This window comes from Cuculus canorus, chromosome 24, assembly GCF_017976375.1.
Source record: "Cuculus canorus isolate bCucCan1 chromosome 24, bCucCan1.pri, whole genome shotgun sequence".
In the NCBI taxonomy this organism is placed as follows: domain Eukaryota; kingdom Metazoa; phylum Chordata; class Aves; order Cuculiformes; family Cuculidae; genus Cuculus; species Cuculus canorus.
Window position 1 is genome coordinate 1,915,377 of NC_071424.1, and position 24,168 is coordinate 1,939,544.

The window sequence follows — 24,168 nt, forward strand, 5'->3', positions numbered from 1 at the left end:
TTCATACGTAATTGTGCGTTTCACCACCTACTGCTCTTTGAGGACAGGAAAAGTTTTTTCTTTGTTTTGTTTGATGTCTAAGAGTTCACTGAAGTTGAAAAATCCAAATCATTGCCAAGGCACAGTCATTCTCTTAAAAAAAAAAAGAAGTAAGAATGAAATCATCTGCCATAATCACATCCCTCACGCATCCTTTTTTCCTTTGTCTCAAATAAGCCAGTTTGCCAATAAGAACTTATTGTTTTTTTGGAAGTAGGCTGTCTTCAATGAATTTTGAAGACTATTCCCACCAGAAGGCTTAAAATTAATTGCAACACACTATTTTAAGGCATATTTTCAGCAATCGGCTTGCAGAGCTGGACCATACAGTCTCTGTATCCGGCTAAAATACAGCATATGCTGTATACCAAGCACCTATCAGCCATTAGCTGGGCATCCAGCGCCCTGGTTCTGCACACCTACGCTGTCACGCTCCAGCCTATCAGGAAAGCGCACTGCCAGGGAGCCCCTGCCAGCCCCCCTGGAGGGGTTCCAGGCCAGGTTGGATGGGGCTTGGAGCCCCTGAGCCAGCGGGAGGTGTCCCTGCCCATGGCAGGGGATGGGACACGATGGGCTTTGAGATCCCTTCCAACCCAAATCAGTCTATGATCCAGTCTCCCATCTACGCTCCTTTTCCCAGCAAAGGCTGGTCAAGGCAATAGTTCGAGTTTCCTTCCACCTTGGGCTGCTCTATGGTTCTCTACCAGGTACCAACTCATCCTGTTACATCTCCAACAACACTCAAACACAAACACATATGTAAGAACAAGGCTCGTGATCATCTTCCTACTACACACCCCCAGCTTCTCATTTAGGCACTTGTTCACCCAGAAATTGCAGCCAAGCTCTTCTGTTTAATAACCACCACTGACTAATTCTTCATGAATTTTGCCCTATTCCCTTCCAAACTCCTTTGCACTCAGCGTTGACTATAAGACGGCAGTGGCAGCCAAGATAGTTACAGATCGTGTGACAAATGACCTCCCCCTGCTTTTTTTACAGCTGCTGTCTGAGAATTCCCTGGGCGCTCTCTTGTTCTTGCCATGATGGAAACACAAAACCAAGTGCAGTTCCTGTTGCTCTTCCAAAGCCAGGCTCTCACTGTCACACGGAGCGGTACTGAGGACGGATTTACTGCTCTGCCTTACAAAGCCTGCTGGGTTTCATGTTTTTTACAGGCTATATTCAGCCACACAGTGATGATACTCCAATATGTTTCTAACATACCGCAAAACCGTAGATGGTGTCAGAACAGGCTGAGTTTTAACAGATCTTAAATGATTTTTTTTCCCTTTCATTGAAGTAGAATAATTGTCACAGCATAATGTAACTTCATGTCAAAACGCAACGCATCTTCCCTATCAAGGTAATTACGTTTCCAATCTATGCTCTCTGTCGGGTTTGGTTTTTCCAAACGTGCAAAGCAGCTTCAGGAGTTCTTTAAAATGTGGGGTTTGGCCAAAAAGAGGCGGACACAAGGCAGCAACCGGGGCCATCCACGTTGGGATGGTGGGACACAGTCTACCCTGCTGTTCTGGACTCCTCAGTGCCACCAGCACTCAGACTGCTGGAGTTAAATGTCACCGAGGGGACTCCCTGTTAAAGGGCCATCTCAGGTCTCTGTAAACGATGCCTCGCGAGCAGCCTCGTTTGCGAGCACAGAACAGTGCAGCAGCGTAAAAGCAACCTAGACAGCCCACTCAGGAATGAATTTTTCCCTAATTAGGCCACCAAGTGGAAAGTCCTCTTAACACTGCGTTACTGAGTACCTGAAAAGCATGGATTTAATGCTTCTCAAGGGGCCACCAAACATGGAAAAGCAAATCACTGAGGCCGAAGAAAATGAAATTAAATTGAACTTCTAAGAGGTAGCGTGTCTGCCTGACCTCCCTCGAACCAACTGCTTTCTTAGCGTTCCCGTTCTTAAAAACAGGGGGGAAACTATCCAGGAGAAGGCATGCTGTTCAGAAGATAGCTAGAGGCTGAGTTGGATTTGAATTCCGATCAAAGTTTTGCTCATTTGATATGCTTTTCTGTGTCTGCATTCCCAATCTGCCTTTTTTTTTTTTTTTTTTAAAATAATGCTTCCCATACAAGAAATCTCAGCCACGATGCATAATAAGAAACTCCGGGCACATGAAAACGCAGTTTCTGCTGTCTGGTGGTCCTTCTCCAAAATCCAGATTGCTAGAAAAGGACCATCAAGTGGCTTCCACCTCTGGTCCATAAACCAGCGCCATTCAGAACGTACAACCTCATGCAAGCATCCTGGACCACAACCTCTGCCTTCCCGCACACCCAACTCCTCCTCAAGGAAGAAAAAACCCAATTTACAGCAAATTGCATCATTTCCTCATTCATTACCTTCCCCTGAGTTGGAATAACTGACCTCCCAGTCCTCCTCCTTCTCTTTTGGTGATGCAAATAAAAGATATACAAACACCAGCACGCGGGCTCGGGGCACAGAGGCCATCTGGGAAGAGCCCTCTCCAATTCCCCTCTACAGGGATTAGCATTCACGTCGCATCAAATCTGCAAATTGTTTGTTTGCTTTGAGGAAACACACGATACGGCCCAGATTGTTAATGCAATTGGTTTATAAAGTATCTTCCTCATGGCCTGTGCCTTCCTACATCCTTCTCATTTCACCAGAGACAGCAGCACGGCCACTCAACAGTTGCGTTCGCTGCAGCCCGGAAGAATGTTGAACAAAGGAAAGCATCCAGCGGGAGAGAATGAAATGGAAGATGCTCCTGGTGGGCTTGCTTTTGGCTGCTGTTGCTCCTGCCACGGTGTGACAGCCACGTGCTGCGGCACAGGGTGTCCCTCCTGCCCTTTGGTGTGTTTGATGCAGTCCGACACGCAGCAGGAAGAGGCGCACGTGGTTCCATCCCCAGGAGCTGCCAAGTGTGGGGCAGAATGCTGCTGCGCACGGCTCCCCGTCTCCGCGGGTGCCACAGTCCTCATCCACCAGTTCTGCTGCAGGGGGTTGGGGTGAAGCTGCCCCAGAGCAGACCTCGGCGCGTTACATCCCCTTTCCAGGATATGACCTGCAGCGATGGGTGCTGGCGAGAATCGGGATTGACTGAAGAGCAATTCCAGGTGGACCAGGATTAATCCAGATTAGGACATCTGCATCCGCTTGGTTTAATCTGATAGAAGCCGTGTCCGCTCAGGTATATCCAGTGCACCAGATATCGGCTTTCCACACCTGATTGGAGAGAAGAGCCGTGAGGCCCAAAGCCTTCTGCATAAAAAACATGCGATATCGCTCCATCCAAACACTGCAGAGCCACTGCAATATTGTAAAATATGGATTATCTCCAGCTTCTGCTCCTCTTGATGGTTCCACCTCATTTGTCTTGCTACTCTAATTTCCTTAAATGTGTGTTTTCTTTACAGGCTACTAACTACAGAAAACTTGAAGCAATCAACCAGAGTTTATGCATTGACATATCACTTCGTTAGCAGTGAATTCATTTCCAAGGGGGCGGTGAACTTTAATGAAGTTGGAAATTGAATCATGTTGTCGCGTTTAGGAATGCAAAAGAGCGTAAGAGAGAGAGACATCCATGGGAAGGGCTCCTCGACCAACGTAAACTTTAAACCACAGTTCTTTACGGTATCCTTCATCTTTCTGAAATCTTTGCAGATCTATTCAGTAAGAACTTTTTCCATATTTTCTGAACTTCACCGTTTTTTTTGGTTCCTTGAGATGACCATCTCAGTACCACGAAAGGAAGTGGAGACTTGGAGTGAGCAGCAGCAGCAAAAGCAAACTCTGCCAGCATTCCTCCCAGCCTCTCCCAGTCCCTGCCTCCCCTCTCCCATGTTGCTCTGTTCATTTCTTGGCCACATTCCACCTTGCAAAAGTAGCTCCAGAGGGACCCTCCCTGGAGCTCTGGGTGCCTGGGTATACGCACATTTTTTTTTCTTATTTTTCCTTTTTTTTTTTTTTGAGATGCAAGTGACATTGCAAATGCAACTTTCATCTTGGAAACTCGGAGTGTTGCCATAGAAATTGCAGCGGGGGAGTCACCAGGCTGTTAGCTCGTGCCCTTGGAGACTGCAAGCGCTGCTCCGCAGGGTGGGCTCCAGCCGGGCTCGGCTCCTGCACCCAGACTAAAAAGAAACCGCCAGGGTCTACGGGATTGATTTACAAGCAAACATGAATGTGTGTGTCCACAATCACAGATAGAAACTACAGTAGCTGCTAGAACATGAAAGCCACATGTCTGCTTAGGAAAAGCACATCTAAATAGCTAAATAAGTGTTTATTACACTAATAATAATCACCACTAATATTGCAGGCTCTCCTTGGGACACCATGTGGCTGCATACGCAGCAGTAACCAGCAGCCAGGTAAGAGCAGTGGGGGCTGCCCCATCCCTGGAGGGGTTCCAGGCCAGGTTGGATGGAGCTTGGAGCCCCTGAGCCAGTGGGAGGTGTCCCTGCCCATGGCAGGAATTGAAACTGGATGAACTTCAAGGTCCCTTCCAGCCCAAACCATTCCACGACCCTGTGATTCCTCCTGGTTTTGTTTATTCCAAAAGGTCAGGGTACTACATCGCACTCTGCATTATCTCTTCCCGTGGCCCCCAGCCCCACAGCAATCACGCCTTCAGCACCTTTCCTGCAAGGCTTTGACACTCCCAAATCCAGCTGAAACTCCTTGAGACTTTAATTAATGAGATAACAAAAGGGAAAACACCCAAAGAGTGAACCCTAGAGTTGAAGACTTTATCTGCTCTTTGCAGCTGCATCGGTTTTTCTCCTTTTTCCTTTTTTTTTTGAGCTGCATTCCGGCTCCGTCAATACTGTTTCCCATTAAATTAAATAGCTTATTGACTGGTGTGAGACGTAGCCACAAGGCCGATAGGAGCCGAGCGCGGTACTTTCTCAGTGCAAACAATCACAGGTCACTGCACAGTAAATCAGTCGGTAATGGAGTTTGAACTCCGAGAATCAGTTCTGTGTACCCTTTTTATTTGTTTTTAATTTGTATCAATGGTAATTCTGTCGCTTTCAATTTATGTGACGGTAGCGGGTGGTGGAGCAGCGGAAACACCATTTTTCTTCTCGTTAACCATTGAGCTCACGGTGCCATGGCAGCCAAGCGCTTCTGAGCTCACAAGCGTTAAGGTTTCTTGGCACTAGGAGGATCCTACGCTGCTTTATTTCCCTCGGGCTTTCTTTTCCTTTGCGGATACCATCTGAATCGGTTCCTCGCTGGAAGGCTGTGCTGGCCCACTGGCTGTCCACTGAGACACAGCATTACAGAGCTGTTGGGGCTGCGGTGCCGGCTCTGGCTCCGTCTGCAGATGCTCCGTCCCTGGCATATTCCCACCTATACGGTATCTAAGAACAAGGTATTCATTAACGACTCTCTGAATTTCCCTCATCCCTTTTTGAACCCATTTATACCGTTAGCATCTGTGGTATCCAGCGGCACAGAGCACCATAACTTAATTATGAATTATATAATAAAAATGACTTCTGTTGCTTTCAACATACCGCCGGGTGATTTTGGCAGCCGTCTCCTAATATTTGCTGGTCGAGAATGAATGAATAATCATTCCTGACACACTTTCTTAAAATCTCCATCCATCACCTCCGCTCCAAGGTAAGGATTCTGGTCCAGCAGCCTTCTCCAAAGCAACTCGGCTGCTCCACAGGACATCCCTATTCGTGGAATGGATCAGAAGGGACATTAAATCCCATTCAGTTTCAACCACTGCCATGGGCAGGGACACCTCCCACTGGATCAGAGTGCTCAGAGCCTCATCCAACCCGGCCTTAAAGGTTATTATTTAGAGTTATTCCTTCTACCTCAAACACTCTAAATAAAATTCAGTGAAGGAGTTTTGGTTGCTTGCTTTTGTCCTTACAACCCATTTCTGTGGTGCCTTTTTGCTGCTGGAAGACCCCAATGGCAGCGGCCACTGTTACTGTCAGCACACCAAGGGTTTATAAAGCTACATAAGGATTTTATTTGTTTTGTTTTCTGTTTCTTCCTCAATAATTCATACAGTTCTGCTCACCTTTTGGCCTTTGTAGAGGCTTCAGAATTTATGATTTCAGAGAACTGTCCACAAAGTGGGTTTTCCAAAGCAGATGGCGCAGAACACATCTGTTTGCAAAGTCACATACGCACAGAGCCAATTTTTGGAGCAAGAATGCCTAAATCAGTGTCCATGCTGCTCACTACGCGTACACAATCAGAACTCTGTTTCCCACCTGCATTATTTCACACTTAAAATCACTAAATTTGACTTGCTATTTTTGTCTCAGATTGTCAATATGCCAAAATGCTCCAGGAAGCGCTCCGGCCATGCCTCTCAGTTAACCGGCATTGCTCTGCTTCACCTGTATAAATACCACAGCTCCTTGCCTGGATCCGACTCTACCAGCCCAAAGTGTGCAGGGTCCGAGTCCCCATGCTTCCATGCAGCCTCTTCCCTTTTGGGTGCTGGATGCTTTGCCTCGCCAGCAGCCCAGGATGAGCAGGCGTCGATGGAGACCTTTCTCCCCAACACCTGCCTTCTCCTGTTCCTTTTCCAAGTGCTTCGGTCCCTCCATTCCCATCCAGTGCTGGTTTTGTCAGGCATGGTGTTGTTTCTACCTACCACACTGGTTTGCTTCTTGCTTGGCGTTCACAGGGAAGGCTTTAAACAAAGCCAAACATAATCCCTCCTCAGCCGGCAGCGAAATGCCTTTGCCCCCTCATTGCCGATGCATCCAGCTCTCAAAAGCCTTTAGCGCTTAATGGATTCATTGAAGGGAATATGAGGTGACTCGCGTGTCAGGTTGTTAAAACAGTGATAAGACATTGCACCAGGACAGCATTATCGCCACTAACTGCCTTATAATGGTCAGGGAACGTCTGGTGACGTTCCCGTAGACACAAAAGGAGTTTGCAGCGCTCGGGATGTTCTTTGCAGCCGCTGCTGGGACAAGGGGACATATTTTGTCTGTGTGGGTGCTTGCCCGGCTTGACAAAGGGATGCACAGAACACGTCTCTTTGCAAAGTCGCACACACACACACACGTTTCCCCTCTGCAATGTTTTGCGACTCTACGCAGACGTGTTAGGAAAACTGTCACTTGAAGAAACTTCTTTGCAACCGGAGTGTGATTTTCTTTCTCCACGCTATTAATCAAAGGCTCGAGTAGAACTGGCTTGAAAGAGAAGAAAAACGACCCACGGACTTCTAAAACTTACTGAGGAAACACCTGAATGAGGCGGAGAGGCGCATAGAGGAACTTCATAGAATGGTTTGGGTTGGAAGGGACCTTTTCAGGTCATTCAGTCCATAGCCCCCACAGGAGCTCCCTGTGCTGGAGCCACTGCCAACAACACCCACCTCGTGTTTGTGCCTCATTCGCTAACTGCATCCCTCACTGCTTCGTACAAGAGCGATGACATGCCCTCATCGGGAGAAACAGGTACCCTTAACACATTAGTCAAACAGACCTGAAATCCAATATTCAAAAGGCAAACTAGAATTTTAACAAATTAGTCAGCCAAGGTAAACCAACAGATGAGGAAAGTAAACAGCCCAGCCAGAGCTGCCTCTGCCTGCGGCAGCAGCCCCACCGCGTCACACACAGCTTCCACACACACCTCCCTCCCAGGGAAGGCAAAGCCAACCATCCCGAGCCTCTTCGCAGGGGCTGACGCGAGCAGAACGGCTCACCCGCCGTCCAAAACCTGCCCCACATGCAGCTGACGGCGCAGGGAGAGGAGCCGGCAGGCCAGCGGGTAGCATAAACCAGAATAAATAATCCTTGGAACCAACTATTGCCTTCCCTTCCCTGCTTGGCAAATCGATCACAGAGAGAATAACTTCACTGCCACGGAGAAGGGAGCTTTTTGAGCCCAGGCAGGAGGTGTCGATGGGCAGGAGGAACAGGGACGGTGCTGGGCATTTTTCTTAGGCTTGTGCTCATCCGTCCTGACCTGGCAGGGAATTCAACAAGAGGAGATCTCAGCAGTGAGTGACTGTTCGGAGTTTACAAGGCTCTCGGTCAGGGAGCACAGGGATAGGATGAGGGGGAACGGATTTAAGAAAGAGAGGAGATTGAGATGAGATCTTAGGCAGAAATGTTTTCCTGTGAGGGTGGGGAGGCCCTGGCCCAGGGTGCCCAGAGCAGTGGTGGCTGCCCCATCCCTGGAGGGGTTCCAGGCCAGGTTGGATGGGGCTTGGAGCCCCTGAGCCAGTGGGAGGTGTCCCTGCCCATGGCAGGGGTGGCACTGGATGGGCTTTGAGGTCCCTTCCAGCCCAAAGCATTCCACAATTCCATCATTAGCACCTAAAGCTCAGTGTCCATTCTGTACAAGGACCAGCTGGAGGCTGTGCTGAAGCATCTCAAAGTGGGGACACTCCTTACTTTTCTTTCCTTCTTTACCACCCATTGTGAGTGCAAGGAGTCATCACCCCCGGTGCCAGCCCTCCCCTCACTGCTGGACAACAAGAAGCACCACTCTTAAATCACGTGCGAGTTTTAAGCCACACAGCATTTATCCAACTTAATCTAAATAAAAGATTTTCTCTGGTTCCAAGGAAGCTAATGGATTTTGTGATCGCTTCTATCACACAGCAACCAACCACGAGTCACAAAAGTATAAATCAGAGGCTAATGGATTTCCAACGATGTGCTTAAGCCCTTTGTCCATTTTTAATTTGCTTCTAATTTGTATCGATCTTTCCCCCCCTTTTGCTCCTGTCCCTCACGGGTCAGAAGGTCAGACAGCCTGCCAAGAGCAGAATAATCCCACGGAAAGACAGAGAAAGGTGAAAAAGGCACGGGAATATGTACACACGTCTTATCAAAGCTGCTGAGCTGAGGCGGTGGGGCTGCGAGAGCCGGAGGCTTGGTGCTGCGCCAGCTGCCGAGCGGCTCCAGCTGGGGACCTGTCACTTGGCGGAGGGTGATTGTCCCGGGCAGGGAGCCACGCTGCCACCGCGCAGGCTGAGGCTCCACCTGCCAGGGAAGGGCCTCCTAAGAAAGAGAAGGGAAAGCTTTTTAGCAGCGACTGCAGCAATAGGGCAAGGGGGAACGGTTTGGAATCAAAAGAAGAGAAGTTCAGATGAGATCTTAGGAAGAAACGTTCTGCTGGAGGGTGGCAACGTCTGCCTCCATCCCTGCAAACTTCCAAGGCCAGGTTGGACGGGGCTCTGAGCAACTTGACCTCACTGAAGGGGGTTGGACTGGACTTGGTCCCTTCCAACCCAAACTGTTCTATGATTCTATTTAAACCCTCAAACCACTCTCAAGCTGGAACTCCCTGGAAGCTGTAAACACCTCCTTATTTACAAGTTTCGCTCTGGCTTGCCCGCACCAATTTATCACTTGCGCCTTGCGATCACACCAGGATTTTTAATTTCTTAATGCTAATCAGGAGAGAGTTGCAAGCTTTCTATTAATTGCAGAAAGAAAAGATGTTGGATGGATAGACTTGGGTTGTGCCGCCTGAGAAGGGCTGCGGGGAGAGGACTGGGCTCTATCTCACAGCTCAGTGCTACCCACGGGATGCTCTTTCTTCCCTCCTCACCTGAACTCCCAGAGAACAGATCCTAGATAGGAAATGACTGATCAAACGCCCATGATAAACCATTTACAGCTCAGTCCCGGCTGTGCAGCGTGCTGCCAAACAGTCCCGAATGAAGTGCCTTAAAAAAAAAACTCATGATCCGCACACAAACAGAAACGGGCGAAATTCTTCAAACAAATGACTCACAACAAATAATTTGACCGGTTCTCTTGATCGGTTTATGACCTGAAGCATGAAGATTATCAGCCTCGTGTAATTTTCTCCTAGCTGATGTAGCTCCAAAGATTATTCATATTCATATAAATGTCTAATCCTCTAATCTAATCCTTTTTTTTCTTCTTCCTGCTTGTGCTAAAGCTACGCAGGCTCTGCTCCAAAGCCCTCTGAGCAATGGCATTATTGATAAATTACTGCAGAGAAGAGGAGCGCAGCACAGGCACCAAACCAAGCTCTGCCTCTTCTTGGAGAGTTTTTGTTCCCTTTTTTAGAAGTTGGGGTGTGAATTTGCAGGACAAGTGCAGGTATTCGTAGGCATTGGATGAACAGTGGGGTTGGGCTGATGGTTGGACTGGATGAGCTTAGAGGTCTTTTCCAACCTTAACAATTCTAGGATTCTATGCTGGGCATTTAAATCGCGTGTGTGTGTTTGTCAAACTCTATAGCAGAGACACAGCAAAGCATTCCAGAGCAATGCTTGTTGCTGGAGGCCTGGGAGGAAGAGCCTTGGGTCAGAAACAGGACAGTACTTGCTTTAATTGCCCACTTTATACAGCAGCTGGTGAGGTCTGCACCTACTTTGTACCAGTGTAGAATGGCTTATAAGAACTCTTTGTACCATTGACAATTTGTACTTTTTCAACGTTAACACATGACTTGGATGACAACTGCCTCTTCCCTGCTATTGTTTTTACTGTATCCACGACAATCTGAAATTCATGTGCTCTATACTGCCTGAAATGCTCCTTCGCAGAGCACAATCTGCCGGCTGGAGATGGAGCGCGAGACAAATTCCCACAGATCCATCCGTGCAGGAACCCATGCGTACGTGTGGATGGCGCCTTTGGTGCTGGGAGGTCCAGGCAAGGCTGGAAATGAGCCCATATGATACTAAGTTTCATCCCAAAGACATGAAGACAGCAGGAGAACAGAGCACGAGATCAGGCAGGAAGCTGGAAAAGTGCAATTCCCATGTCCAGGTTTATTTCTGCCGCTGAACACGCAGCCCCACGTTTCTTTATGCATCACAGAATGGTTTGGGTTGGAAGGGACCTTAAAAATCATCCAGTTGCAACCCCAGAACAGATATTTAGTTTCAACGCGTGCACAGGAATGATAAATCCAGCCACGGTTTGGGGCCTCTGAGCATTTTGATAACAAAAAATACAATTCTGGTCCTGGTTTGCACTCCAAATCAGGCTGAAACTCAGTCCATTATCTCACTTACACCAACAAATAAGCATCAGATGGGGCCTTCTGTCAAATCACAGCAGACTTAGACCAATTTTGAAACACTGCCCCAGAGCAGAAAGGCTTAGCATCCTATTTATGATCCCCTGAGGCCAGCCAGCTTCTCCATTAACTCCTACTTCAAACTAATAGCACATTCATAGGCAATTTGGTGGGTGACTCTATCAGAGACTTTAAGTCACTATGTTATTTTTCCCCTTAGAAATTATCTTTTTGTTGGATGCTATGGAATTATTCAGATGACAACTCACATTTAAAGAACCTTCACTCTTATAGGCAAGGACATATTTTCCCAGACAACACCGCTATAAAATTGTTCTGACTTTCTGGGACAGAGTTTTGCAGTGATTAAAAAGACTTTTTCATTTGAACATCGCCCCTTTTTTATAGCTTAAACAGGCATTTCCACCTCAATAGGTTTTAAGCAGTGTTGTCAGACGAAGCTGTTCTGTATTATAATTCTTCCTCATGCTTTTCACAGATACTGAATGTTTTGCAAACACGAATTACTTTGAAAATGTTTCTTTCTGTCCATGTGGTGTCTACATTCAAGCCTGGCTACAGACAGAAAGACAACACTTGCTTCTAGGGCTCTTTTCCCTCCATTACATCTGTTGCACTCAGCAATGCACGAGAGCTTTTGTCTGAAAGCGTTAACACATGCAATGTGTCCTTCAAAAATACATATAATGCTGAGTCAGGATTGCTGACTCGATACAACGCTTTGGGAAATTCATTGTGAGATGTTTCACCGTTAATCCAAGAGAAGAAACGCACTTAAAGACATAAACATCCTGCAACACCCTCACCGTTTTAGATAATAAATTCATTTCTTTTCCTAGCTGCTGTTTCTGATCCACAAACGCGACTAACACAGTCATTTCTAGTCCGCTTACTCGTTTTGGGGGAAGTCTTGCACAATTCCGAGCAAGGGAAGCAGGGACAGAGCCAGACCCCAGAGCTCACCAGCTTGCAGCCATCCATCTCTGCAACTTTTATGGTCCCTGCCTTGCATTTGGCGTTTCCGATTTCAGGTCCAGGAGAAAACCTCAGCGCTTGCCTCTTAGTGGACCCTCATTATCCATTTCAGCAATAAGTCTAAAGTTTAAACCCCCACCCAGGCGAGCAGTTAGCCACAAGCTGGAATTCTACACATGCTTATGTGCTAAGCCCACCGTAATTTAACCACATTTTCAGCTGATCTCCTGATCCGGGATACTTTCAGTGAATTACATCTAACTAAAGCAATGATGCTGAATCTGTGTCCTTTCCAAAGCACTGTGCATCCTCGCTCAGAATGAGGTGGGCAGATAACAGGACGAAGGGCAAACCACTGAGACACCACCACAGCTCGGTAGCTGCACCCAGAAGAGGCCATCTCCCCAAAACTATGAGCGCTTCACCATTCCCTGAGCGATGTAAATCCCTAACTATAAGCGAAGAAGCTTTTCTCAGCTGAACTAAGACCCCAGTGGTGTCCTGGCTGTGGGTTAATGCGGCTTTTGTGGCTCAGACAGAGAAAGAGGACCAGGACGATCGGGTTATGACGCTGTTTGAGTGAAGCTTTCATCCCACAGAGATCACACATAAAATTAAGTTCAGGACAGAACATGTTTTTTCCTGCGCACCCAAGCCATGCAGTTCTTGCTGCCTCCCAGGCTGTAGGACTGCTGCTGCCGAGGGGGCAGCGCTGCCATCCCGCGCAGAGCCCCCGTCGCATGGGAGCTCCCTCTTCTGCCTCTCCTCTTGGCCCTCAGCTCACTCACACGTTCCGAGATTACAGACCTGCTTTATGCACTCTGTCTGGTTAAGACGAAAACATGTGCTGCCCTGATGACCTCTCCTTAACGGCTTTATTGGCCACCCTGATCCTTGCTGAGAGACTTGTTAGCCTGTACCAACAAGGAGGATTCTTCTCACACGTAACCATCCTAAGCACCTTACAAGACTTCAGCCTAGATGAGGATCCAAACCTAAGATCTGATTAATTAAAGCTGTAATAATGAATAATCACGAAAACATTGAAGCAGTTTTGGTTGCACTAGAATCGAGGGCTCCTTGCAAACACAGCCTGTCCAGAACAGCTCTGAAATCTGCTTCTTTAAAGCTACTCCCCTTTCTTGCTCAGTGGTATCACAGGCCGGGCAACTCCTGGCATCTCCCTGGCACACCGACCCCCGGCACAGCCTCATCCCTGCAGCAAGAAGTGATGCAGAGCACTTGCCACTACAGAGGTGATGGAGAAAGAGCGCACAAACAGAAACACACCACCACGCATCCGAGGAGGAATGAAGATGTCCCTGTTCACTGGAGGGAAGTTGGACTAAGATGACCTTTAAAGGTCTCTTCCGACCCAAACCATGCTATGATTTTAGGATTCTGTGAACAGACAACCCAAGCAATGGAAATGAAATCACTAAGAGCACCTGCTGGCAAAAGAGGAACGCTGGGCAGCATCGGTTTATCGCATCGACTGCTGAAGATGAGTTAGAAGGAAAAGCTGCTTGCGCGGCAGCCTGCTGATCCTGGGAGAAAAGCCTGGTGCACCATCTAGCACGAGCGAATAGAGGGAAATTGCGTCCTTCTCTCAAAGCTACAATGACAACCCCTACAGCAAGGCAGTTGTGGAGGCAGGACCAGTAAATGACCTCTAACAAGCTCCTGGTGGGGTTGGGAGCTCTTGTCCGAGTTCAAAGACAATAAATACTAGAGAAGATAAAGCTGCCAGACTCACATCCACTAGTGGTGCCTTCAAAACAGGTCCTTTTTGCACAGACCGAGAGTTCTTGGCACCGGCATCAATGCCTCAACCTCCATCCCCGGATCTGCAAGCAGGAGAGGAGTAGCTTTATAGGCTGGGAATCTCAAAAGCACTTCAAACAACTTTGAAGGCCAAAGCTCACTAACAGTTTCATGGGCACTTTTAAACATCCTTCTGACTGTTTTTCAAACACTGACCTTTGACTGCGTAAGGAAATAAACAAACACATATAGAACAGCCACCTATATGAAAACCAGAAGCGTTGGCATTAATAAATCATTAAAGGGTTTTTATGCCCAACAGCAAGCACAGACCTTTTATCCCTTATTTCTAGTGTTGCGTCTGGCAACTGATCCTGCAAAAACAAGAACAAATTATTTATATTCTTTTTGTATTGCATAAATCAAATATTGCTGTAAGGACTGAACTAATATTTTGAGAATTGAATATGGGATTTGGTCTGCCTTGCTACATGCACTGAATCTTAGTCTGCTGTGATATGAAAAGGCCAAGAGATATGAAAACCAAGAAAATAAGGAGTCTGAAATGTACGCAGCAGGAGGAAATAATTTACGGTAGCATTGCCCAGTCTGGCTTTGTATAGTGAGAGAGTTATGAAATGCAGTTATTGTGCTTTCTGTGCGGTATTTCGCTCTTAAATGTGGATAGTGGGAATCTATCAAAGAGTTATTTGTTTGCTTGTTTCGTTTTCTCTCTATATGAGAAGACATCGATATAGTTTAACTGCAAAAATACATCCATCCACCCTCTGCACCTCCTTTATTAAGCGACAGCTTAGCAAGGAAAAAAAAGCCATATAGAGCTACTTGCCTTTTAAAGAAACAGCAAGCCCAGAAGCTCCAAAACTCAAACACAACAATGTGATTTACCTCCCGACCGCCAGTCCATAAACCCCGCAACGGCAGATAGGCACTGCGAGCAGACCAGTTATAAAAGCAGGGTTTATAAAAACACCAGCAAGCCTTTAACCGGAGCTGTGCGAGTCGTGACTGCTTCTATAAGTGATATTTTGTTGACTAGAATAGGCAGAAACTCCAGTTATTTACAACAGACTTCTTCTCAGCATTTATCAGTGTTCTTAAGGCTCAAATAGGAAGGAGCGAGACCTGGGAAATATAGCAAATGGACACAGAGCTGCTCCTGCAGAACAGTCCTGGGGAAATCAGTCAAATCTCAGCAGGGCACCTTCCTGCTCGACCAGCAGCACCGCGGGGACCCACACACTTTGTCCCCAACCACTGCCTGGCCGGTGCTTCTCTGGGTACCTCCTGCCTGCAGTCAGGAACGGGAAAGGCCTTTTTCCTCCCTCTAAAACAAATAAGTGAGCAGTCCAAAAGGAGGGAGTGCTGTGATCTCCAAGCACTGGTGTAGAGCAAGTGGAATATTCAGCAGCACTGGGCACAAATAGGCACAAATGGGCACCACGGGAGCCACCGCCCACCAGCAGCAGCCAACTATGGCTTTCCCATAGGAAATGGGCATTATCAAAACTAGAAATTAGAGGCAATAGTGAATTTTTATCCTTAAGAGAGCAGAAGGAGCTACAGGATCAATGCCTACAGGGATTGCCTTGTGGAAATCTATTACGTATCTCCCGCGCTCCTCTGGAGCATCTCCTCTGAGGGCAGCTGGTACCAGCAGGATGAGAGGAGATACCCCACAGGTGGATTTAATGCTCCTCGTCAAGCTCTTCTATTCACATGGCCACTCAGTAGCACATCACTCGGGCTCTCCCGGGTACCTCAATGCCAATCCGCGAACACGTCATCCTCCTCAGCGCCAGCAGCAGACAATGGGACGAGAAGAAATGCAGACCTATCCGACGGAGAGTCCTCATCAATGGTTTTAACCTCCTGACCTGGAATGAAAGAGGTAATTTGATCACCATGGAAACTGGGCAAAGGCCTCTCCCCAGCCCAAACTATCACTCCCGTTAAATGGGGCTGAATCATCCGAAAGATGGACAGGACAGGGATAACACAGCCTGCGGAGGAACGAGCCATCCTTAAGCACGATAATGACGCGTGACAGCTTCAACTTTGGGTCACTCCTGGTGCACCAATTGTCAAATATTGTGACAGCAGCCGCGCTCGCCGCACCCCCCCGTGCCAGCACAGAAGTGACAACGGCTCTGTGGATTTTTATTATTCCTTCTCAGCAAGGACCTCAGAAATGCAAATGTTTTCACGGCTTCCAGGGCTCCAGGAGGAGATAATTTGCTGAAGGTTCTTACAGGAAACAAACCCTGGTTGTTCATGATGTCGCTGTGAAGGTTTCAAGCAGTCCTGTTCCAACTGGGTCACTTTGAAGGTCTGGGATGTCCTGGTGGTCTTTGTGAAATGGGATGAGACAGGATTGTGTGGGCATCAACAGAATCCCACCTCTAAACAAACAGCCCTGTAGGTTAGCATTAACCTTAGTAATAAAAGCATCAGCACGAGTAACACCAGAGTGCCTGGGGATCCCGGGTGAGAGGAATTCTTCACGTTGGAGACCGCACGTGCACATAACATGGAGAGAAAATGACAAATTGCCTTTTTGCAACTACCAATTCCAGTCTACAAAGACTAAATCACTGCCCACGCGCAGTCAGCTAAGGAAACCGCAGCAGCACCCGGCAGAAAAGCTTCGTGCCACGTAACGGGGCCACACAAACACAACCAACCCCACCGCCACACAGATCTGCTCTGAGGCCAAAGCACGGTGGCGTCACAGCCCCTGATAAAACAAAACCACTTGCATCCAGGTGAGCTGCTCATCTCACTGCACCATAGGAAGGCACCACACCACCATCAGGAACGGCGGCACAGTCTGCAGTCACGTCAGCAGCACGTGAAACAGCAAGCATGAAGGTTTGTTTAATGATTTTTAATTAATTTTAATTACTTTTTTTTTTTTTTTTTGGAGCAGTAGCTTAACCTCGCTGAATCTCAGCCTCTCTGATCGCTCTGGGACTTCTGCCAGCTTCCTCATTACAGATCAGCTCCCCTAACGCCATTTGATAATGAAATGGGTTTTAAAGGAAAGGGACAGAGAGGAAAAAAAAAAAAAAAAATCAAATACCTTCAGCAGAACCCCAGGGAGCTGGAAGAGGATTATGATTTGGCGTGGAGATAAAATGATAGTTTGGGGGCTTGCTTTATGAATAACACGTACCTGTGCTGGAAGTGTCCTACTTTCAAAACACAAAAGTCACGGGTCTGCAAGGACTTTCTACCTTCACAGCTACTTGCAGGCTCCCTTCCACAGGGGCAAGGAATTGAGATGGGCAGGAAAATGAAGGCTTAAGCCTCACGCAGCCAAAGAGGAGCAGGTATGTAAACCTGCCACGGGGATGTGAACCCAGCCAGGGCAGCAGATGGTGTTTCCTGCTGCACCCAACACCTCTGAGAGCATCACCTGCTGACTTCGCCCTGCGAATGAGGGGGATCCTGCATCCAGACACCCCCCAGCACAGCTCTCATGTCCTTCAGTCATTTTTCCAAGCTTATCATAGAATGGTTTGGGTTGGAAGGGACCTCCAAAGCTCATCCAGCTCCAACTCCCCACCACGAGAAGGGACACCTCCCACTGGATCAGGCTGCTCAAGGTCCCATCCTACCTGGCATTCTCCCATAACCAGTCCATCCTCTCCTCAGTTTCCCTCCCAGTCTCCCCAAAGTCTCAGAGATGTTTGTCAGTTTACTACAGAGTTTACTCCTTTTCCTTTCTCTGATCTCCACATCTTTACACCTCCCAGCTTTTAAAAAGTTATTTAGTCATTCGCTGCCACGCGGATGCTTTTCCACGTGTGTCTTGATCAGCATCCAAAAGATCCTTCTGCACCAAAAGGCACTTGCAAGCTGCATCTTGCTCCCTATAGAACTGCACAGGCTTCACCACAGCGAGGGTGCAGATGGTGGCAGGCTCTGATAGCACTGGAGTGTCCCTTTTTTCCTCTTTATTTTTATTAACACACAGTGCTCCGCTTCACGATTCAAAACTTTCTCCCTGTGGCTCTGATCTCAGCCCAGCTGATCTCCTGCCCAGCAGCCCTGGGCAAGCTTCAAAGGACCTGATGTTTGGGCAGCGTACAGAAAGGAATCTGTAATTTTTGGATGCTCTCCTAAAGCTTCTCTGAACCTCAGTGCGGTCTCTCAATCTGGGCTCCGAGTCCCCTGCGAGCACACTTTCATTAGAGATGGTTGGACGTCCACAATCGGAGCTGGAAACACCTTTAAAAATACAAGTCCTTTTGGGGCCTTGCACCTCAGTTTGTGGGCAACAAGGAAGCAGAAAAGAAGAGGATATTTTTAGAGCACGTGAAAGGTAGAAAACGAGCAGAACGTTGCATATATTTACTACAAGGATTGCCTGCATCAGAAATATTGCTGTTACCACGGTCACCGGTGGCCTAAAGGGCTCATGTTTTCAACAATCTCCTGTTGGTACACATCAAACACATTTTCCTGAACACAAATCAAGCACGCCGGGTGGCTGAGAAGCCTCCAGCACTGGTGTGACCCTCTCCAGACGAGGATCTGCCTTGAATTGAATGCGAGATGGAGAAGAGTCCCCACAAATATCTCAGCCAGCCAGAAGGACAGCATCCCCTGCCCAGGCTGGCGACAGGCACTCGCACCCCAGCCATCACCAGCGAGAGCAGAAAAAGCAGCAGGGAAACACGGACAGTGAAGAAAGGTGATGGAGAGGGGGACCGGGACCGTTTGCTACCTCCCAGCCATCGCCGGGATGTGCATAATTCATAGGCCATAGATTGTATATATCTTATTCATGAAAGTTTAAGCAGACTGGTTATTACTATTGACCATTATAAAGCAATTTTTCCGCATGCGCGACAAGGACTATTGACATTCCCGCACCCTTGGAAAAAAAAGACAGTTGATGCCCTGACATCATCCTAACCCCATGCCACTTGGGCACGCAAGCGTTGATGCATCTCAGTCTCTGAGCCGGTGATGAGTTAACAAGCAAGCCAAGCTAAAAAAGTTCTGTCTACTTTTATACCCACTGACAAAATGTGTTATTAATGTACTATTAAAACACGACAATCTGGTTTTATGCTTTTAGATTTAATACTTCAGTAATAAAGAAGTGAAGTCAGATTTTCAGGCAGCCCTGGGCGGAGACTTCAGGGCATCTGCACGCTGAGGACTTCAACCCCAAATCTTATCGCCATCGGGAACCTGGAGTGCCAGAAAGTATCACCGAATGGTTTGGGTTGGAAGGGACTCCAAAGCCCATCCAGTCCCACCCCTGCCATGGGCAGGGACACCTCCCACTGGCTCAGGGGCTCCAAGCCCCATCCAACCTGGCCTGGAACCCCTCCAGGGATGGGGCAGCCACCACTGCTCTGGGCAAAGGCAATGCTTTGATTTGTCACAGCGAGAAGCAGACAGCGCTAAGATAGGCGGGAATTCTTCTTCCCTCTGCAGCCTGTAAGAAAATTAAATTCATGCCCAATGGGCCTAAAAATTCTCAGTAGCATTGAAGTGCAAAATTGAGCTAATACCTTTCCAATGTTTAAACAAGTACTCCTGGATATTTTTATGCCCATCTAGAAGAAGCTCTGAAGCTTTTGGAACCACCATCATAAACGGAAAGCGATGCAAGAAATAAAAGGAAAGGAAAATACATTTAATCAGTCATAGAGATAACACAAAGACATGGACTGATTCTCAAAGCCTCTACCTGAGCTGCAGAATTCACTTTTGGGATGCATACAGGTAGGACAGGCTCAGAGGGTGTCGGGTCAGTCAGGGGATGTCATCTTTTCATTGCTGAAACAGATAAACCACCTCTTTCTGCCAACCCAACGGGCTGTTGCAGTCCTGACCTAATCTTCTTCTCATGTAGTTCAGCGCAATGAAAGCAGACTTTGTATTTATAGTGTGGAAAGAAGAAATCGGAACTAATTAGTAAGCAAACAGTGGCCATCTAAAAGGTGGACGCAATTTAGAGAGAAAGGGAAAAGCTTTGAAAGGTTATTAGCTTCATCCCACCTATTGCCTTCTCAAACATATGGGAGAAATGATTGTTTCCCCTCTCTGATGTTTACACTGTTTCAGGAGCAGACGTACGCTGGGCACTGCCGACTCCAGCAGATAAAACACAATTACAAGCAGAAAATGGAGCTGCTGCTCGCATGCAGCTTTCACTCGGGATGTTCAGTTTAGCTACCGGGATAAAAAATAAAAAGAGGGTTGAAAACCAAACTCCTGACAGCAGCCGCCTCTTGCTGCAGACCTGCTGATTCAAGCATCGCGGCTCCTTGCAGACGTGTGTAGAAATGTTTAAAGGCTCAATTTGAGCCATTTGTTTCTCATTTTTGAGCTCTCATTAAAATAATCTGTTCTGATTGTCTGCAGGAGCTATTTTTTGCTCCTCTAAACGGTTGCAAAAGACAGCAGAGATTGAAAAAAAAAAGAGAATGAAGGCTGTTAAGCCTGTGACTCATCAAATCCAGGCTCCTGCTCCGTGCTGCCTTCTCCAGCAAACAGAAGGCCCCGTACCATGGCAGGGAGAAGCACAAAAGTTTTGCCTCACTCTCCAAGAACAAGAGGTTGGGACACCGTTGCCTTCACCAACCCATCCGCGAGAAACACGGGCACCTCTGCAAGCCCCAGGCAGAGGATGCTTTTGGGAAGGTGAGGCTTTCTCCCCCTTCTAGGGAGTCTCCTGCTACAAACTAGCTTAGGATGAAAAGATCTCGCCTTTCCATGTGATTCTTCTATTGCAGAGTCCCAGGCCAGAGCAGCAGAGCGGTGACAGCGTATGGATGTGTCACCAACCCAGAGAAAAGGTGGCTCACAGGAATTTAAGACCTCAAGAGTTATTTACTATTCAAGCCTGGAAAAGGGACAGTTAAAACACAAAGTATAACTTATTAAACACAAAGTTAAAACACAAAATACAACTTATTTCTTATCCCTCCCTCCATGACTGCTCTGTACTCCGCTATCATTAGGGATCACGGTGTGCCTACAAAAGCAATTTAAGTAGCTTTTGATTAGCATCACCTCTGGCCCAGACTCTCCAAGCTGCTGATCAAAAGCCGAGGCTGCGAGGCTTGAACTTGCACTTGGTACTCGACTTCTCGGCAACCAGTTGAGCATCGCTCCAGGCACAGGTAAGCAGCAATTTCAAGCCATGCCATAATCCGTCATTCCCATCAGGCTTGAAAACAAGCTCAGGAATTTCAATGCGTGTGGCACCGAAGTCCAACCCTGCCCCCGGGTGCTGAACTCAGAGCCCTCCCAAAACAATTCCTGCCATTTCATAACTCCGGTCGGAGACTCGGATACACCGGCTGCGTCTCCCACATTCAATCGATCACCTAAAACTCCGGGCAGTTTGAGTGACAAGATGCAAGCTGCCCAACGACGTCTCCCATTCATTAATACAGAGGGATCAGCACCTTCCCACTTCTTCAGCACAAAGGATTTAAAGATCTTATTTTACTTGTTCGCGTCCTTCTGTTACAAACTTGCCAAAACCGCTTTTTGTTTTAGTGCTGTGCTACAGTGATTCTGTTTGTTCTTTGGGCATCTAAACGTTCCTATCATTGACATTTTTAAAGCTATGAAAAAGGATCTTAATTGGCTGAAATGCTGATTGCCATAACAACTGGCTAATGAACCATCTGTTAGCATATGTAATATTTATTTATACATTTAAAACACGCAGCTAAAGAGCAGGATGGGCTCTTTTTCAAGGACGGGGGCAGCTCGCTCCCCGCGCAGATGGGCAGGGAAAAACAGGGGTGAGTTTTATGGACTGAGAAGCCCACAGGGATCTCCATGAGCCTCTGGTCCACCCCTTGTGCAGCCACTCCAAGCTGTGAACTTGTCCCCCAGCCAACCCTGCGGCAAGGTTAGCAGCTCGTGACGGGCAACCAGGAGGGGAAGAGCCTGTCAGCAGCACAGGGCTGCCACGCTCCAGGACACCTTTCCCTCCACCAGTGCATAGATGGGCACTAGAAAAGCCATAAAATCTCACAATCGTTAAGGTTGGAAAAGACCTCCAAGCTGATCCAGTCCAACCGTCAGCCCACCTCCACCGTGCCTACCAAACCATGTCTCGAAGTGCCACATCTACAAGCTTTTTGAACCCCTTCGTGGATGGAGGCTCCACCACCGCCCTGGGCAGCCTCTGCCAAGGCTTCACCACTCTTCCAGTAAAGAAAACCTGGGAGAACATAAATGCAGGACCAGTACTTATTGCCATCCCACTTCTACCTCTTTTGCAGTGCAGAGGAAAGCCCAAGTGCTCAACGGTGATGTGAGAGTTCATGTCAGAGCTGAAAAATAGATGGGATTTCCCTCGGAGCCCCAAGTTTGCATTTTCAGAAGCAGCAGCCCCTCCCTGGCAGCTCTCGGCTCCCATCTGCCAGCAAACACCCTTGTTTCACGCCGCAGGGTCCGATCCTGACCCGAGCCAAGGCGACCTGTGCTCCCCTCGAACCGTAACACCCAACGGAGATGACAAACCCTCCTCCTTTTCACAAGAGCCTGCTACCCCCTGCTCAAATCCAGCCGGATGCTGCTGGAGAGCGGATGGGGAGATGTATTTTTAGACAGTTGATAAAGGGGGAGAGAAGAAGGGGGCAGAGAAAGCCCCGCTCCACACAAGTCACATGCATATGCAAAAGAAGCCTAATTGCCCCTCTTTAGAAACTAATCATTCGGGATTTCACAAGCCACATTATAGAACCTGACATGCTTATTTTTCCTTTTATTATGTTTGTAAGCAGTGATCCTATTGAAAGGAAAATCAACCCCTATTTTTACCAGTCACAACCATCTTCCTTTTTTCTTTCTGCCTGCTTTATTTTATTTTATTTTCCTTTCTTTCCAGCAGTTGAATAGAGCAGCATTTTCATGTGTATTAATTGCCCTGTAAAATGCCCTCGAAGTCATTAGAATTCCCCATCCAAAACTATTATCTGTGCCATTATGTCTTTGCATTATATTTATTTAAATGGGGCTCTTCTGAATTAGCTTATTTTTAACAGCTAGCCATGCCTGAAACACTGTTCCAGGCCAAGCTGTTCTCAAATCTTTATTTTTTTTAATGATAACTTCATAGAAGCTCTTGATGCTTTATCCTGAGTGGAATCACAGTTTTAGGCTTTTAACCCTCTTTTCTTTTTCTATTTCAGGAAGATAAGCCTTGTAGAGATTTTTATTTCTGTGATGCCACAAGCCTTTCTTACACCAGAGCTGCAAGATTTCCAGCTGCGGGTTCGAGTTGTCACACCATTTTAAATCCGTTGATTGCCAAGATGATTAAAAAGGAAAACCACACCATGATAGCCTAAACGTAATGCAAAGTTGCTCTCCCTCCTCAAAATATCCCGATTTCCCACCCATTCTAGAGGTAACTTTGTCAGCGTTGGAGCCCACCATGGCTCCAGTGGTTGGACGCGTGGGAGCGTTTGAAGGAGAAGAATTTGTGGCAGCGCTTGCTACCCCCAAGAGCTGCTTCATGGAAATATTTCCTGCTTGGAAGCGAAGATCCCAGTGGGGGAAGCTGGTTTCCTGACTGACCTCCCTTGCTTTTCTGTGCTGCCTCAACAGTCTGAGCTTTTCCACGCCGAGAACCTCATGTGAGGCTCCAATACCTCCAGACTGGGGTCAGGATCCAAGCACAGGAAAGGGTCCTTGTGAAAACAAGAGCCCAGGCACCGCAGTCAGCTCTTCACCGCAGCGTTTCCCTTCCCCTGCCACCCACCAGGGTTATCCCCGAAGGAAGGAGCCAGAGGCACGGCACCAGCATCCTTCCCCCAGCTCCAGGCAAAGCTCTCCTCTTTCTTCACACCATTTTCATATTTTAATTAGAGCAGCCGTTCTGCGTCTGCCTTCATTAACCAACACCCGCAATTACTGAATGTGTGGATGTCGAACTAACACATCCCCCGTCCTTACGTCCCCCTCGAGACCCGGCTGCGGCGCTGGGTCCCTGGCGCCACGCTCTTTGTTTAAACGTTCATGCCGGATACTTTCCCACATCACATACATTCACACCTCCAACCACACGAGCTTCCATCCCTCTGGTCACACACAAGGTCCTTCCTTCTCAGGTGCCAAACCGCACCACTACCTCTTGTCATTTCATCACAGAATCACCAGGTTGGAAAGGACCCACTGGATCATCATCCAAGACCACTGCCCCTTTCTTCTTGTGCCGCACACTGGGATAACCGGCACCTCCAGCTGGATTACTGAAGCAGGCAGCAGCAATCTGTGGTCTTAGCGTGGTAACTTCCCTGCCTGCCTCTTCACGCAGGCATTTCGAGTCAAGTTTTTAAAGGCCACGTTCTCCA

General features: G+C 47.7%; 1 protein-coding gene across 2 annotated transcripts in view; it reads right to left on the reverse strand.

The window, feature by feature from the left end:
- PLXNA2 (plexin A2) overlaps nt 1-24,168 on the reverse strand; it is a 409,422-nt gene that overhangs the window by 274,884 nt on the left and 110,370 nt on the right. The window contains exons 1-2 of one of the 2 annotated variants that reach the window (XM_054087655.1): nt 16,078-16,093; nt 15,586-15,702 (exon numbers count right to left, since the gene is read on the reverse strand). The gene's annotated coding sequence lies outside the window, so the exon portion shown is untranslated. Of the gene's footprint in view, nt 1-15,585; nt 15,703-16,077; nt 16,094-24,168 lie in introns of those variants that run through there. The other variant, XM_054087653.1, reaches the window with a different exon arrangement.